Below are 16,977 nucleotides of genomic sequence, written 5' to 3'. Positions count from 1 at the left end.
TGTCTAAGCGATGTCAGTGGAGTTTCACTTTCCGGTCCGAAGGACCACTTTGACGGGGAAACCCAAAACTCATGGGTTTCAGTAACATTTTGACTGCTGAAGCCAGAATGAATGGTAGATGTTTATTATATAAACATGTAGCTAGAACTACATACAGTGAGAACAAAATAATACATAGTGTAGATTCAAAGTAATGTTCTAAACTGCCTTGGAAAGCTAATAAAATTTATATGTTCTAAGATGGGTGAGAATCTAGCTATCTGACTGCTTTGAAGTTACATTTTGGTTTCTGGTGGAGATTCACACAAGCATGTTACTTCTTCTAGTTCCTTTAGATAACAGTCTTCCCAGCTGGAGGTGTAAAGCGCATTCTAACACAAGAAATACAGCTGTTACACACTAAGACTTCTAATAACAAAATATACATTCAAAATATATCCACTTAGTAAAAACTAAATGTTTGATATATAAAATGGCTGTTCCATTTTTCCTTTCACACCCAGTAAAGACAACCCTCAGTACACACACATTTGCTATGTTGATGATGCTCTGGTCAAAAAGGTCCTGCTGTCTGTCCTCCATAAAGGGGTATACCTCCTTCCCCGTTTTACAGTCGAGACAGCGCACACAGACGGGACAGCAGTGCAGAGTTCATACTCTTCCAGTCCCCTAGAAGGATCGGCCTCAAGCAGAAACCTACCTAGGTGAGGGATCAGCTGTGAGTGATGCAACCTCTAGGGGGTGCTGAAACAATATAGAAGCACCGTAAGACTTTCACATCAAAGCAAAAAAGCATACCATTTTGGGAACACAGTGCTCTGTAAATTATGGTACTATCAGGGTTCTTGGAAAGGGTACTTTTCCACTACATCGACTTTACAGAAATAAGCACAGCACAAGGGAAAATTATAGTAAGCAAAATGTTAGCTTACCATTGCTGGCAGAGATGAATTCTCAGGTTGTGCTGTCCTGTTCTGTGTCTAAGCGATGTCAGTAGAGTTTCACTTTCCGGTCCGAAGGACCACTTTGACGGGGAAACCCAAAACTCATGGGTTTCAGTAACATTTTGACTGCTGAAGCCAGAATGAATGGTAGATGTTTATTATATAAACATGTAGCTAGAACTACATACAGTGAGAACAAAATAATACATAGTGTGGATTCAAAGTAATGTTCTAAACTGCCTTGGAAAGCTAATAAAATTTATATGTTCTAAGATGGGTGAGAATCTAGCTATCTGACTGCTTTGAAGTTACATTTTGGTTTCTGGTGGAGATTCACACAAGCATGTTACTTCTTCTAGTTCCTTTAGATAACAGTCTTCCCAGCTGGAGGTGTAAAGCGCATTCTAACACAAGAAATACAGCTGTTACACAGTAAGACTTCTAATAACAAAATATACATTCAAAATATATCCACTTAGTAAAAACTAAATGTTTGATATATAAAATGGCTGTTCCATTTTTCCTTTCACACCCAGTAAAGACAACCCTCAGTACACACACATTTGCTATGTTGATGATGCTCTGGTCAAAAAGGTCCTGCTGTCTGTCCTCCATAAAGGGGTATACCTCCTTCCCCGTTTTACAGTCGAGACAGCGCACACAGACGGGACAGCAGTGCAGAGTTCATACTCTTCCAGTCCCCTAGAAGGATCGGCCTCAAGCAGAAACCTACCTAGGTGAGGGATCAGCTGTGAGTGATGCAACCTCTAGGGGGTGCTGAAACAATATAGAAGCACCGTAAGACTTTCACATCAAAGCAAAAAAGCATACCATTTTGGGAACACAGTGCTCTGTAAATTATGGTACTATCAGGGTTCTTGGAAAGGGTACTTTTCCACTACATCGACTTTACAGAAATAAGCACAGCACAAGGGAAAATTATAGTAAGCAAAATGTTAGCTTACCATTGCTGGCAGAGATGAATTCTCAGGTTGTGCTGTCCTGTTCTGTGTCTAAGCGATGTCAGTAGAGTTTCACTTTCCGGTCCGAAGGACCACTTTGACGGGGAAACCCAAAACTCATGGATTTCAGTAACATTTTGACTGCTGAAGCCAGAATGAATGGTAGATGTTTATTATATAAACATGTAGCTAGAACTACATACAGTGAGAACAAAATAATACATAGTGTAGATTCAAAGTAATGTTCTAAACTGCCTTGGAAAGCTAATAAAATGTATATGTTCTAAGATGGGTGAGAATCTAGCTATCTGGCTGCTTTGAAGTTACATTTTGGTTTCTGGTGGAGATTCACACAAGCATGTTACTTCTTCTAGTTCCTTTAGATAGCAGTCTTCCCAGCTGGAGGTGTAAAGCGCATTCTAACACAAGAAATACAGCTGTTACACACTAAGACTTCTAATAACAAAATATACATTCAAAATATATCCACTTAGTCAAAACTAAATGTTTGATATATAAAATGGCTGTTCCATTTTTCCTTTCACACCCAGTAAAGACAACCCTCAGTACACACACATTTGCTATGTTGATGATGCTCTGGTCAAAAAGGTCCTGCTGTCTGTCCTCCATAAAGGGGTATACCTCCTTCCCCGTTTTACAGTCGAGACAGCGCACACAGACGGGACAGCAGTGCAGAGTTCATACTCTTCCAGTCCCCTAGAAGGATCGGCCTCAAGCAGAAACCTACCTAGGTGAGGGATCAGCTGTGAGTGATGCAACCTCTAGGGGGTGCTGAAACAATATAGAAGCACCGTAAGACTTTCACATCAAAGCAAAAAAGCATACCATTTTGGGAACACAGTGCTCTGTAAATTATGGTACTATCAGGGTTCTTGGAAAGGGTACTTTTCCACTACATCGACTTTACAGAAATAAGCACAGCACAAGGGAAAATTATAGTAAGCAAAATGTTAGCTTACCATTGCTGGCAGAGATGAATTCTCAGGTTGTGCTGTCCTGTTCTGTGTCTAAGCGATGTCAGTGGAGTTTCACTTTCCGGTCCGAAGGACCACTTTGACGGGGAAACCCAAAACTCATGGGTTTCAGTAACATTTTGACTGCTGAAGCCAGAATGAATGGTAGATGTTTATTATATAAACATGTAGCTAGAACTACATACAGTGAGAACAAAATAATACATAGTGTGGATTCAAAGTAATGCTCTAAACTGCCTTGGAAAGCTAATAAAATTTATATGTTCTAAGATGGGTGAGAATCTAGCTATCTGACTGCTTTGAAGTTACATTTTGGTTTCTGGTGGAGATTCACACAAGCATGTTACTTCTAGTTCCTTTAGATAACAGTCTTCCCAGCTGGAGGTGTAAAGCACATTCTAACACAAGAAATACAGCTGTTACACACTAAGACATCTAATAACAAAATATACATTCAAAATATATCCACTTAGTAAAAACTAAATGTTTGATATATAAAATGGCTGTTCCATTTTTCCTTTCACACCCAGTAAAGACAACCCTCAGTACACACACATTTGCTGTGTTGATGGTGCTCTGGTCAAAAAGGTCCTGCTGTCTGTCCTCCATAAAGGGGTATACCTCCTTCCCCGTTTTACAGTCGAGACAGCGCACACAGACGGGACAGCAGTGCAGAGTTCATACTCTTCCAGTCCCCTAGAAGGATCGGCCTCAAGCAGAAACCTACCTAGGTGAGGGATCAGCTGTGAGTGATGCAACCTCTAGGGGGTGCTGAAACAATATAGAAGCACCGTAAGACTTTCACATCAAAGCAAAAAAGCATACCATTTTGGGAACACAGTGCTCTGTAAATTATGGTACTATCAGGGTTCTTGGAAAGGGTACTTTTCCACTACATCGACTTTACAGAAATAAGCACAGCACAAGGGAAAATTATAGTAAGCAAAATGTTAGCTTACCATTGCTGGCAGAGATGAATTCTCAGGTTGTGCTGTCCTGTTCTGTGTCTAAGCGATGTCAGTGGAGTTTCACTTTCCGGTCCGAAGGACCACTTTGACGGGGAAACCCAAAACTCATGGGTTTCAGTAACATTTTGACTGCTGAAGCCAGAATGAATGGTAGATGTTTATTATATAAACATGTAGCTAGAACTACATACAGTGAGAACAAAATAATACATAGTGTAGATTCAAAGTAATGTACTAAACTGCCTTGGAAAGCTAATAAAATTTATATGTTCTAAGATGGGTGAGAATCTAGCTATCTGACTGCTTTGAAGTTACATTTTGGTTTCTGGTGGAGATTCACACAAGCATGTTACTTCTTCTAGTTCCTTTAGATAACAGTCTTCCCAGCTGGAGGTGTAAAGCGCATTCTAACACAAGAAATACAGCTGTTACACACTAAGACTTCTAATAACAAAATATACATTCAAAATATATCCACTTAGTAAAAACTAAATGTTTGATATATAAAATGGCTGTTCCATTTTTCCTTTCACACCCAGTAAAGACAACCCTCAGTACACACACATTTGCTATGTTGATGATGCTCTGGTCAAAAAGGTCCTGCTGTCTGTCCTCCATAAAGGGGTATACCTCCTTCCCCGTTTTACAGTCGAGACAGCGCACACAGACGGGACAGCAGTGCAGAGTTCATACTCTTCCAGTCCCCTAGAAGGATCGGCCTCAAGCAGAAACCTACCTAGGTGAGGGATCAGCTGTGAGTGATGCAACCTCTAGGGGGTGCTGAAACAATATAGAAGCACCGTAAGACTTTCACATCAAAGCAAAAAAGCATACCATTTTGGGAACACAGTGCTCTGTAAATTATGGTACTATCAGGGTTCTTGGAAAGGGTACTTTTCCACTACATCGACTTTACAGAAATAAGCACAGCACAAGGGAAAATTATAGTAAGCAAAATGTTAGCTTACCATTGCTGGCAGAGATGAATTCTCAGGTTGTGCTGTCCTGTTCTGTGTCTAAGCGATGTCAGTAGAGTTTCACTTTCCGGTCCGAAGGACCACTTTGACGGGGAAACCCAAAACTCATGGGTTTCAGTAACATTTTGACTGCTGAAGCCAGAATGAATGGTAGATGTTTATTATATAAACATGTAGCTAGAACTACATACAGTGAGAACAAAATAATACATAGTGTGGATTCAAAGTAATGTTCTAAACTGCCTTGGAAAGCTAATAAAATTTATATGTTCTAAGATGGGTGAGAATCTAGCTATCTGACTGCTTTGAAGTTACATTTTGGTTTCTGGTGGAGATTCACACAAGCATGTTACTTCTTCTAGTTCCTTTAGATAACAGTCTTCCCAGCTGGAGGTGTAAAGCGCATTCTAACACAAGAAATACAGCTGTTACACAGTAAGACTTCTAATAACAAAATATACATTCAAAATATATCCACTTAGTAAAAACTAAATGTTTGATATATAAAATGGCTGTTCCATTTTTCCTTTCACACCCAGTAAAGACAACCCTCAGTACACACACATTTGCTATGTTGATGATGCTCTGGTCAAAAAGGTCCTGCTGTCTGTCCTCCATAAAGGGGTATACCTCCTTCCCCGTTTTACAGTCGAGACAGCGCACACAGACGGGACAGCAGTGCAGAGTTCATACTCTTCCAGTCCCCTTGAAGGATCGGCCTCAAGCAGAAACCTACCTAGGTGAGGGATCAGCTGTGAGTGATGCAACCTCTAGGGGGTGCTGAAACAATATAGAAGCACCGTAAGACTTTCACATCAAAGCAAAAAAGCATACCATTTTGGGAACACAGTGCTCTGTAAATTATGGTACTATCAGGGTTCTTGGAAAGGGTACTTTTCCACTACATCGACTTTACAGAAATAAGCACAGCACAAGGGAAAATTATAGTAAGCAAAATGTTAGCTTACCATTGCTGGCAGAGATGAATTCTCAGGTTGTGCTGTCCTGTTCTGTGTCTAAGCGATGTCAGTAGAGTTTCACTTTCCGGTCCGAAGGACCACTTTGACGGGGAAACCCAAAACTCATGGATTTCAGTAACATTTTGACTGCTGAAGCCAGAATGAATGGTAGATGTTTATTATATAAACATGTAGCTAGAACTACATACAGTGAGAACAAAATAATACATAGTGTAGATTCAAAGTAATGTTCTAAACTGCCTTGGAAAGCTAATAAAATTTATATGTTCTAAGATGGGTGAGAATCTAGCTATCTGACTGCTTTGAAGTTACATTTTGGTTTCTGGTGGAGATTCACACAAGCATGTTACTTCTTCTAGTTCCTTTAGATAACAGTCTTCCCAGCTGGAGGTGTAAAGCGCATTCTAACACAAGAAATACAGCTGTTACACAGTAAGACTTCTAATAACAAAATATACATTCAAAATATATCCACTTAGTAAAAACTAAATGTTTGATATATAAAATGGCTGTTCCATTTTTCCTTTCACACCCAGTAAAGACAACCCTCAGTACACACACATTTGCTATGTTGATGATGCTCTGGTCAAAAAGGTCCTGCTGTCTGTCCTCCATAAAGGGGTATACCTCCTTCCCCGTTTTACAGTCGAGACAGCGCACACAGACGGGACAGCAGTGCAGAGTTCATACTCTTCCAGTCCCCTAGAAGGATCGGCCTCAAGCAGAAACCTACCTAGGTGAGGGATCAGCTGTGAGTGATGCAACCTCTAGGGGGTGCTGAAACAATATAGAAGCACCGTAAGACTTTCACATCAAAGCAAAAAAGCATACCATTTTGGGAACACAGTGCTCTGTAAATTATGGTACTATCAGGGTTCTTGGAAAGGGTACTTTTCCACTACATCGACTTTACAGAAATAAGCACAGCACAAGGGAAAATTATAGTAAGCAAAATGTTAGCTTACCATTGCTGGCAGAGATGAATTCTCAGGTTGTGCTGTCCTGTTCTGTGTCTAAGCGATGTCAGTGGAGTTTCACTTTCCGGTCCGAAGGACCACTTTGACGGGGAAACCCAAAACTCATGGGTTTCAGTAACATTTTGACTGCTGAAGCCAGAATGAATGGTAGATGTTTATTATATAAACATGTAGCTAGAACTACATACAGTGAGAACAAAATAATACATAGTGTAGATTCAAAGTAATGTTCTAAACTGCCTTGGAAAGCTAATAAAATTTATATGTTCTAAGATGGGTGAGAATCTAGCTATCTGACTGCTTTGAAGTTACATTTTGGTTTCTGGTGGAGATTCACACAAGCATGTTACTTCTTCTAGTTCCTTTAGATAACAGTCTTCCCAGCTGGAGGTGTAAAGCGCATTCTAACACAAGAAATACAGCTGTTACACACTAAGACTTCTAATAACAAAATATACATTCAAAATATATCCACTTAGTAAAAACTAAATGTTTGATATATAAAATGGCTGTTCCATTTTTCCTTTCACACCCAGTAAAGACAACCCTCAGTACACACACATTTGCTATGTTGATGATGCTCTGGTCAAAAAGGTCCTGCTGTCTGTCCTCCATAAAGGGGTATACCTCCTTCCCCGTTTTACAGTCGAGACAGCGCACACAGACGGGACAGCAGTGCAGAGTTCATACTCTTCCAGTCCCCTAGAAGGATCGGCCTCAAGCAGAAACCTACCTAGGTGAGGGATCAGCTGTGAGTGATGCAACCTCTAGGGGGTGCTGAAACAATATAGAAGCACCGTAAGACTTTCACATCAAAGCAAAAAAGCATACCATTTTGGGAACACAGTGCTCTGTAAATTATGGTACTATCAGGGTTCTTGGAAAGGGTACTTTTCCACTACATCGACTTTACAGAAATAAGCACAGCACAAGGGAAAATTATAGTAAGCAAAATGTTAGCTTACCATTGCTGGCAGAGATGAATTCTCAGGTTGTGCTGTCCTGTTCTGTGTCTAAGCGATGTCAGTAGAGTTTCACTTTCCGGTCCGAAGGACCACTTTGACGGGGAAACCCAAAACTCATGGGTTTCAGTAACATTTTGACTGCTGAAGCCAGAATGAATGGTAGATGTTTATTATATAAACATGTAGCTAGAACTACATACAGTGAGAACAAAATAATACATAGTGTGGATTCAAAGTAATGTTCTAAACTGCCTTGGAAAGCTAATAAAATTTATATGTTCTAAGATGGGTGAGAATCTAGCTATCTGACTGCTTTGAAGTTACATTTTGGTTTCTGGTGGAGATTCACACAAGCATGTTACTTCTTCTAGTTCCTTTAGATAACAGTCTTCCCAGCTGGAGGTGTAAAGCGCATTCTAACACAAGAAATACAGCTGTTACACAGTAAGACTTCTAATAACAAAATATACATTCAAAATATATCCACTTAGTAAAAACTAAATGTTTGATATATAAAATGGCTGTTCCATTTTTCCTTTCACACCCAGTAAAGACAACCCTCAGTACACACACATTTGCTATGTTGATGATGCTCTGGTCAAAAAGGTCCTGCTGTCTGTCCTCCATAAAGGGGTATACCTCCTTCCCCGTTTTACAGTCGAGACAGCGCACACAGACGGGACAGCAGTGCAGAGTTCATACTCTTCCAGTCCCCTTGAAGGATCGGCCTCAAGCAGAAACCTACCTAGGTGAGGGATCAGCTGTGAGTGATGCAACCTCTAGGGGGTGCTGAAACAATATAGAAGCACCGTAAGACTTTCACATCAAAGCAAAAAAGCATACCATTTTGGGAACACAGTGCTCTGTAAATTATGGTACTATCAGGGTTCTTGGAAAGGGTACTTTTCCACTACATCGACTTTACAGAAATAAGCACAGCACAAGGGAAAATTATAGTAAGCAAAATGTTAGCTTACCATTGCTGGCAGAGATGAATTCTCAGGTTGTGCTGTCCTGTTCTGTGTCTAAGCGATGTCAGTAGAGTTTCACTTTCCGGTCCGAAGGACCACTTTGACGGGGAAACCCAAAACTCATGGATTTCAGTAACATTTTGACTGCTGAAGCCAGAATGAATGGTAGATGTTTATTATATAAACATGTAGCTAGAACTACATACAGTGAGAACAAAATAATACATAGTGTAGATTCAAAGTAATGTTCTAAACTGCCTTGGAAAGCTAATAAAATTTATATGTTCTAAGATGGGTGAGAATCTAGCTATCTGACTGCTTTGAAGTTACATTTTGGTTTCTGGTGGAGATTCACACAAGCATGTTACTTCTTCTAGTTCCTTTAGATAACAGTCTTCCCAGCTGGAGGTGTAAAGCGCATTCTAACACAAGAAATACAGCTGTTACACAGTAAGACTTCTAATAACAAAATATACATTCAAAATATATCCACTTAGTAAAAACTAAATGTTTGATATATAAAATGGCTGTTCCATTTTTCCTTTCACACCCAGTAAAGACAACCCTCAGTACACACACATTTGCTATGTTGATGATGCTCTGGTCAAAAAGGTCCTGCTGTCTGTCCTCCATAAAGGGGTATACCTCCTTCCCCGTTTTACAGTCGAGACAGCGCACACAGACGGGACAGCAGTGCAGAGTTCATACTCTTCCAGTCCCCTAGAAGGATCGGCCTCAAGCAGAAACCTACCTAGGTGAGGGATCAGCTGTGAGTGATGCAACCTCTAGGGGGTGCTGAAACAATATAGAAGCACCGTAAGACTTTCACATCAAAGCAAAAAAGCATACCATTTTGGGAACACAGTGCTCTGTAAATTATGGTACTATCAGGGTTCTTGGAAAGGGTACTTTTCCACTACATCGACTTTACAGAAATAAGCACAGCACAAGGGAAAATTATAGTAAGCAAAATGTTAGCTTACCATTGCTGGCAGAGATGAATTCTCAGGTTGTGCTGTCCTGTTCTGTGTCTAAGCGATGTCAGTAGAGTTTCACTTTCCGGTCCGAAGGACCACTTTGACGGGGAAACCCAAAACTCATGGGTTTCAGTAACATTTTGACTGCTGAAGCCAGAATGAATGGTAGATGTTTATTATATAAACATGTAGCTAGAACTACATACAGTGAGAACAAAATAATACATAGTGTAGATTCAAAGTAATGTTCTAAACTGCCTTGGAAAGCTAATAAAATTTATATGTTCTAAGATGGGTGAGAATCTAGCTATCTGACTGCTTTGAAGTTACATTTTGGTTTCTGGTGGAGATTCACACAAGCATGTTACTTCTTCTAGTTCCTTTAGATAACAGTCTTCCCAGCTGGAGGTGTAAAGCGCATTCTAACACAAGAAATACAGCTGTTACACACTAAGACTTCTAATAACAAAATATACATTCAAAATATATCCACTTAGTAAAAACTAAATGTTTGATATATAAAATGGCTGTTCCATTTTTCCTTTCACACCCAGTAAAGACAACCCTCAGTACACACACATTTGCTATGTTGATGATGCTCTGGTCAAAAAGGTCCTGCTGTCTGTCCTCCATAAAGGGGTATACCTCCTTCCCCGTTTTACAGTCGAGACAGCGCACACAGACGGGACAGCAGTGCAGAGTTCATACTCTTCCAGTCCCCTAGAAGGATCGGCCTCAAGCAGAAACCTACCTAGGTGAGGGATCAGCTGTGAGTGATGCAACCTCTAGGGGGTGCTGAAACAATATAGAAGCACCGTAAGACTTTCACATCAAAGCAAAAAAGCATACCATTTTGGGAACACAGTGCTCTGTAAATTATGGTACTATCAGGGTTCTTGGAAAGGGTACTTTTTCACTACATCGACTTTACAGAAATAAGCACAGCACAAGGGAAAATTATAGTAAGAAAAATGTTAGCTTACCATTGCTGGCAGAGATGAATTCTCAGGTTGTGCTGTCCTGTTCTGTGTCTAAGCGATGTCCGTAGAGTTTCACTTTCCGGTCCGAACGACCACTTTGACGGGGAAACCCAAAACTCATGGGTTTCAGTAACATTTTGACTGCTGAAGCCAGAATGAAAGGTAGATGTTTATTATACAAGCATGTAGCTAGAACTACATACAGTGAGAACAAAATAATACATAGTGTGGATTCAAAGTAATGTTCTAAACTGCCTTGGAAAGCTAATAAAATGTATATGTTCTAAGATGGGTGAGAATCTAGCTATCTGGCTGCTTTGAAGTTACATTTTGGTTTCTGGTGGAGATTCACACAAGCATGTTACTTCTTCTAGTTCCTTTAGATAGCAGTCTTCCCAGCTGGAGGTGTAAAGCGCATTCTAACACAAGAAATACAGCTGTTACACACTAAGACTTCTAATAACAAAATATACATTCAAAATATATCCACTTAGTAAAAACTAAATGTTTGATATATAAAATGGCTGTTCCATTTTTCCTTTCACACCCAGTAAAGACAACCCTCAGTACACACACATTTGCTATGTTGATGATGCTCTGGTCAAAAAGGTCCTGCTGTCTGTCCTCCATAAAGGGGTATACCTCCTTCCCCGTTTTACAGTCGAGACAGCGCACACAGACGGGACAGCAGTGCAGAGTTCATACTCTTCCAGTCCCCTAGAAGGATCGGCCTCAAGCAGAAACCTACCTAGGTGAGGGATCAGCTGTGAGTGATGCAACCTCTAGGGGGTGCTGAAACAATATAGAAGCACCGTAAGACTTTCACATCAAAGCAAAAAAGCATACCATTTTGGGAACACAGTGCTCTGTAAATTATGGTACTATCAGGGTTCTTGGAAAGGGTACTTTTCCACTACATCGACTTTACAGAAATAAGCACAGCACAAGGGAAAATTATAGTAAGCAAAATGTTAGCTTACCATTGCTGGCAGAGATGAATTCTCAGGTTGTGCTGTCCTGTTCTGTGTCTAAGCGATGTCAGTGGAGTTTCACTTTCCGGTCCGAAGGACCACTTTGACGGGGAAACCCAAAACTCATGGGTTTCAGTAACATTTTGACTGCTGAAGCCAGAATGAATGGTAGATGTTTATTATATAAACATGTAGCTAGAACTACATACAGTGAGAACAAAATAATACATAGTGTGGATTCAAAGTAATGCTCTAAACTGCCTTGGAAAGCTAATAAAATTTATATGTTCTAAGATGGGTGAGAATCTAGCTATCTGACTGCTTTGAAGTTACATTTTGGTTTCTGGTGGAGATTCACACAAGCATGTTACTTCTAGTTCCTTTAGATAACAGTCTTCCCAGCTGGAGGTGTAAAGCACATTCTAACACAAGAAATACAGCTGTTACACACTAAGACATCTAATAACAAAATATACATTCAAAATATATCCACTTAGTAAAAACTAAATGTTTGATATATAAAATGGCTGTTCCATTTTTCCTTTCACACCCAGTAAAGACAACCCTCAGTACACACACATTTGCTGTGTTGATGGTGCTCTGGTCAAAAAGGTCCTGCTGTCTGTCCTCCATAAAGGGGTATACCTCCTTCCCCGTTTTACAGTCGAGACAGCGCACACAGACGGGACAGCAGTGCAGAGTTCATACTCTTCCAGTCCCCTAGAAGGATCGGCCTCAAGCAGAAACCTACCTAGGTGAGGGATCAGCTGTGAGTGATGCAACCTCTAGGGGGTGCTGAAACAATATAGAAGCACCGTAAGACTTTCACATCAAAGCAAAAAAGCATACCATTTTGGGAACACAGTGCTCTGTAAATTATGGTACTATCAGGGTTCTTGGAAAGGGTACTTTTCCACTACATCGACTTTACAGAAATAAGCACAGCACAAGGGAAAATTATAGTAAGCAAAATGTTAGCTTACCATTGCTGGCAGAGATGAATTCTCAGGTTGTGCTGTCCTGTTCTGTGTCTAAGCGATGTCAGTGGAGTTTCACTTTCCGGTCCGAAGGACCACTTTGACGGGGAAACCCAAAACTCATGGGTTTCAGTAACATTTTGACTGCTGAAGCCAGAATGAATGGTAGATGTTTATTATATAAACATGTAGCTAGAACTACATACAGTGAGAACAAAATAATACATAGTGTAGATTCAAAGTAATGTTCTAAACTGCCTTGGAAAGCTAATAAAATTTATATGTTCTAAGATGGGTGAGAATCTAGCTATCTGACTGCTTTGAAGTTACATTTTGGTTTCTGGTGGAGATTCACACAAGCATGTTACTTCTTCTAGTTCCTTTAGATAACAGTCTTCCCAGCTGGAGGTGTAAAGCGCATTCTAACACAAGAAATACAGCTGTTACACACTAAGACTTCTAATAACAAAATATACATTCAAAATATATCCACTTAGTAAAAACTAAATGTTTGATATATAAAATGGCTGTTCCATTTTTCCTTTCACACCCAGTAAAGACAACCCTCAGTACACACACATTTGCTATGTTGATGATGCTCTGGTCAAAAAGGTCCTGCTGTCTGTCCTCCATAAAGGGGTATACCTCCTTCCCCGTTTTACAGTCGAGACAGCGCACACAGACGGGACAGCAGTGCAGAGTTCATACTCTTCCAGTCCCCTAGAAGGATCGGCCTCAAGCAGAAACCTACCTAGGTGAGGGATCAGCTGTGAGTGATGCAACCTCTAGGGGGTGCTGAAACAATATAGAAGCACCGTAAGACTTTCACATCAAAGCAAAAAAGCATACCATTTTGGGAACACAGTGCTCTGTAAATTATGGTACTATCAGGGTTCTTGGAAAGGGTACTTTTCCACTACATCGACTTTACAGAAATAAGCACAGCACAAGGGAAAATTATAGTAAGCAAAATGTTAGCTTACCATTGCTGGCAGAGATGAATTCTCAGGTTGTGCTGTCCTGTTCTGTGTCTAAGCGATGTCAGTAGAGTTTCACTTTCCGGTCCGAAGGACCACTTTGACGGGGAAACCCAAAACTCATGGGTTTCAGTAACATTTTGACTGCTGAAGCCAGAATGAATGGTAGATGTTTATTATATAAACATGTAGCTAGAACTACATACAGTGAGAACAAAATAATACATAGTGTGGATTCAAAGTAATGTTCTAAACTGCCTTGGAAAGCTAATAAAATTTATATGTTCTAAGATGGGTGAGAATCTAGCTATCTGACTGCTTTGAAGTTACATTTTGGTTTCTGGTGGAGATTCACACAAGCATGTTACTTCTTCTAGTTCCTTTAGATAACAGTCTTCCCAGCTGGAGGTGTAAAGCGCATTCTAACACAAGAAATACAGCTGTTACACAGTAAGACTTCTAATAACAAAATATACATTCAAAATATATCCACTTAGTAAAAACTAAATGTTTGATATATAAAATGGCTGTTCCATTTTTCCTTTCACACCCAGTAAAGACAACCCTCAGTACACACACATTTGCTATGTTGATGATGCTCTGGTCAAAAAGGTCCTGCTGTCTGTCCTCCATAAAGGGGTATACCTCCTTCCCCGTTTTACAGTCGAGACAGCGCACACAGACGGGACAGCAGTGCAGAGTTCATACTCTTCCAGTCCCCTTGAAGGATCGGCCTCAAGCAGAAACCTACCTAGGTGAGGGATCAGCTGTGAGTGATGCAACCTCTAGGGGGTGCTGAAACAATATAGAAGCACCGTAAGACTTTCACATCAAAGCAAAAAAGCATACCATTTTGGGAACACAGTGCTCTGTAAATTATGGTACTATCAGGGTTCTTGGAAAGGGTACTTTTCCACTACATCGACTTTACAGAAATAAGCACAGCACAAGGGAAAATTATAGTAAGCAAAATGTTAGCTTACCATTGCTGGCAGAGATGAATTCTCAGGTTGTGCTGTCCTGTTCTGTGTCTAAGCGATGTCAGTAGAGTTTCACTTTCCGGTCCGAAGGACCACTTTGACGGGGAAACCCAAAACTCATGGATTTCAGTAACATTTTGACTGCTGAAGCCAGAATGAATGGTAGATGTTTATTATATAAACATGTAGCTAGAACTACATACAGTGAGAACAAAATAATACATAGTGTAGATTCAAAGTAATGTTCTAAACTGCCTTGGAAAGCTAATAAAATTTATATGTTCTAAGATGGGTGAGAATCTAGCTATCTGACTGCTTTGAAGTTACATTTTGGTTTCTGGTGGAGATTCACACAAGCATGTTACTTCTTCTAGTTCCTTTAGATAACAGTCTTCCCAGCTGGAGGTGTAAAGCGCATTCTAACACAAGAAATACAGCTGTTACACAGTAAGACTTCTAATAACAAAATATACATTCAAAATATATCCACTTAGTAAAAACTAAATGTTTGATATATAAAATGGCTGTTCCATTTTTCCTTTCACACCCAGTAAAGACAACCCTCAGTACACACACATTTGCTATGTTGATGATGCTCTGGTCAAAAAGGTCCTGCTGTCTGTCCTCCATAAAGGGGTATACCTCCTTCCCCGTTTTACAGTCGAGACAGCGCACACAGACGGGACAGCAGTGCAGAGTTCATACTCTTCCAGTCCCCTAGAAGGATCGGCCTCAAGCAGAAACCTACCTAGGTGAGGGATCAGCTGTGAGTGATGCAACCTCTAGGGGGTGCTGAAACAATATAGAAGCACCGTAAGACTTTCACATCAAAGCAAAAAAGCATACCATTTTGGGAACACAGTGCTCTGTAAATTATGGTACTATCAGGGTTCTTGGAAAGGGTACTTTTCCACTACATCGACTTTACAGAAATAAGCACAGCACAAGGGAAAATTATAGTAAGCAAAATGTTAGCTTACCATTGCTGGCAGAGATGAATTCTCAGGTTGTGCTGTCCTGTTCTGTGTCTAAGCGATGTCAGTAGAGTTTCACTTTCCGGTCCGAAGGACCACTTTGACGGGGAAACCCAAAACTCATGGGTTTCAGTAACATTTTGACTGCTGAAGCCAGAATGAATGGTAGATGTTTATTATATAAACATGTAGCTAGAACTACATACAGTGAGAACAAAATAATACATAGTGTGGATTCAAAGTAATGCTCTAAACTGCCTTGGAAAGCTAATACAATTTATATGTTCTAAGATGGGTGGGAATCTAGCTATCTGGCTGCTTTGAAGTTACATTCTGGATTCTGGTGGAGATTCACACAAGCATGTTACTTCCACTAGTTCCTTTAGATAGCAATCTTCCCAGATGGAGGTGTAAATCGCATTCTAACACAAGAAATACAGCTATTACACAATAAGACCTTTAATAAAAAAATACACATTCAAAATATATCCACTTAGTCAAAACTAAATGTTTGATATATAAAATGGCTGTTCCATTTTCCCTCTCGCACCCAGTAAAGACAACCCTCAGTACACACACATTTACTGTGTTGATGATGCTCTGGTCAAAAAGGTCCTGCTGTCTGTCCTCCATAAAGGGGTATACCTCCTTCCCCGTTTTACAGTCGAGACAGCGCACACAGACGGGACAGCAGTGCAGAGTTCATACTCTTCCAGTCCCCTAGAAGGATCGGCCTCAAGCAGAAACCTACCTAGGTGAGGGATCAGCTGTGAGTGATGCAACCGCTAGGGGGTGCTGAAACAATATAGAAGCACCGTAAGACTTTCACATCAAAGCAAAAAAGCATACCATTTTGGGAACACAGTGCTCTGTAAATTATGGTACTATCAGGGTTCTTGGAAAGGGTACTTTTTCACTACATCGACTTTACAGAAATAAGCACAGCACAAGGGAAAATTATAGTAAGAAAAATGTTAGCTTACCATTGCTGGCAGAGATGAATTCTCAGGTTGTGCTGTCCTGTTCTGTGTCTAAGCGATGTCCGTAGAGTTTCACTTTCCGGTCCGAACGACCACTTTGACGGGGAAACCCAAAACTCATGGGTTTCAGTAACATTTTGACTGCTGAAGCCAGAATGAAAGGTAGATGTTTATTATACAAGCATGTAGCTAGAACTACATACAGTGAGAACAAAATAATACATAGTGTGGATTCAAAGTAATGTTCTAAACTGCCTTGGAAAGCTAATAAAATGTATATGTTCTAAGATGGGTGAGAATCTAGCTATCTGGCTGCTTTGAAGTTACATTTTGGTTTCTGGTGGAGATTCACACAAGCATGTTACTTCTTCTAGTTCCTTTAGATAGCAGTCTTCCCAGCTGGAGGTGTAAAGCGCATTCTA

Source organism: Staurois parvus, unplaced genomic scaffold (assembly GCF_062004578.1).
Source record: "Staurois parvus isolate SC_StPar_1 unplaced genomic scaffold, SC_StPar_1.0 ptg000344l, whole genome shotgun sequence".
In the NCBI taxonomy this organism is placed as follows: Eukaryota; Metazoa; Chordata; class Amphibia; order Anura; family Ranidae; genus Staurois; species Staurois parvus.
The sequence above is the reverse complement of the archived record's forward strand: the minus strand, read 5'-3'. Positions refer to the sequence as shown.